Below are 2,325 nucleotides of genomic sequence, written 5' to 3' on the forward strand. Positions count from 1 at the left end.
GTATTATAACCACTGATACCTAACACTTCATTTTTTCATTTTTGGTGTGTTCTTCCATTGCCATGGAAGGCTAAATTTATGGACTAAGTTCTTTTGGTAATATATCACAACTCTTGAGTTTTTGTTATTAATGCGTTTTCGGTTTCTTTATTGTTGATTTCTTCTATCTTATTTCTGAATATGGTTTGCTTAATTCCATTGCTTAGAAATTGGTTGGTTGAGTTTATCTTCACTTAGTTGAATTACTCTCTCTAGTGCATGAATGCTTAGTTCATGTGAATTTGTTAATCTTTTCATGCTTATACTGATTTCGCCTAATTAGAGGTTTAGGTTCTGGAACTTTGAATTGATTGTCTCTTAGTTAATTGATTCTCAACAAATTCGGAAGTTAATGGTTGGAATCTGAAAATAATCTTTTGAAACTGAGGATTGAGTTGTGAACAAATATAGATGTTGGTATTTTTCTTCATTTTGTAGTTTGATAAACATGTATAGTAAAACTTGTGTGGTTCTTCTAAAAACTATTGTTGATGGATCAAGTTCTCTTACAAATATAGATGTTGGTATTGTTTATAATATTATGACTTTATTTGTGTTCATATTTATTTTACAATTTGATGAAGGAGATGATAGGGATTTACAAATTGTCTTTGTCATGCTTTACAACAAAAGTCTCAAGATATATAGTTAATATTATGCAAATAGTTCACACTAAAAAGTACTCATTCGAAAGTTGAGAGATGATGGTTGACATTATTTACTGAAAATGGTACATTCTTTTGTGAGCAGTATGAAATTTATATTCCTGGTTTAGTGTTGCTTATATAGCACGTGAAGGGTGTGCTCATCATAAAAAAGATTATATCACATCTGAGCATAATTATAGGGTGAACATATTTCTAATTACAATTGATAAGTATTTGCAAGATTTGAAACACATCTCCAGTGAGTAAGCAATGAATCTTCTACCTCTGATTATTAGTTTGGAAGTGTCACTTCATGGTGACTAAGGGAGTGGGTAAATTTTTCTTAGAAAGATGGGTAAATTTTCTTTCCTTATTTTTCTTTTATTTAACCTATAACTTACAAATCATTTTCACTTTTACCTTATTCCATTTTCAAGACGTCAGATTTTCAAACCTTGTGGAAATAAAATTCTTAACATATTGAAGATAATTAAATGAACACAATTCTTTTCTGAATACTTCTCATTCATAAAATTCTTGAATAAATACAGAATTGTTTACAAGGCGAAATCTAATCATCGCCACAAATAAAAAAAAACTGAAAAATACAAAGAAAATAATGTAAGGGCATTGGCATTACAAAAAGTACCTCACACAGGTTCCTATCACAACAAAACAAAAGAGAAACTTCCTAAACCGGAGGTGCCCTGGAAGTCTCGCTAGGGTCTTCCTCCACCTCCGAGTCAGAAGAGATCTCAATGACCTCAACTGAATCTTTTATGCAGATAAGCTCTACACAGTCGTCGTTGTCTTCCTTCTCCTCCATTTCATCCACTCCCCAATCCATCGAGGGATCCGGGGTGTACCCCCTTGGCATGGCCCCGTCTGTCTCTCTTGGCACCGATCCTAATGATGAGAATCATGTTTGGGGTCAGGTCCTAACAACTTATGGTACGCCTCGAGCTTCAGCCGATACAGAAAGTTTGACGATTGCAGGTCTTCGATCGGGCAAAGTAAATGATGCCTCCCGAACTGCATAGTAAGGTGGAAGATGCAGAACTGAGTTATTGCTTACCAATCCAGCTCTAGGTCACAAGGACCTGTGTAAGTGTGTTGATTACCCTCAACACTCCATGTCCCCTCCTGGTATATAGTGAAACGATAACCTCAGATCAATGTTGATAGCTTCATCTGATCATGCGTACAAATACACCAGCAGAAAAGAGAGGGAGTAAAACATCTATGAAAAACATGTCATCGACGTCGTGGAATTACATGGAATAATACACCAAGCCAACACACGAGTACAAATATATCATGTGATCATACAAGCATATAATAACAATGAATGAAGTATAAAACTCGAGAATTTAGAATCAATATCGAAGAATATCATGTATGCAATGCGATGCATGAGTCCACCATCCTTACTCCTTTATCCTCCCAATAACTATTCGGAAATAACCGAGAGTACAGTTCCCATAACAAGCCGATTTGATCGCACCAAAATTATTCCTCGCAAGGATATATGATCGATCTGTTCCAACGGAATTGTCCATTTCAGGATAGTGTCGTATCAAACACTTTCTGGGAATCCCTCGCATCGATCCTGATTGCAAAGAGGGGTTGTCAGAGATCG

Source organism: Lupinus angustifolius, chromosome LG12 (genome assembly GCF_001865875.1).
Source record: "Lupinus angustifolius cultivar Tanjil chromosome LG12, LupAngTanjil_v1.0, whole genome shotgun sequence".
In the NCBI taxonomy this organism is placed as follows: Eukaryota; Viridiplantae; Streptophyta; class Magnoliopsida; order Fabales; family Fabaceae; genus Lupinus; species Lupinus angustifolius.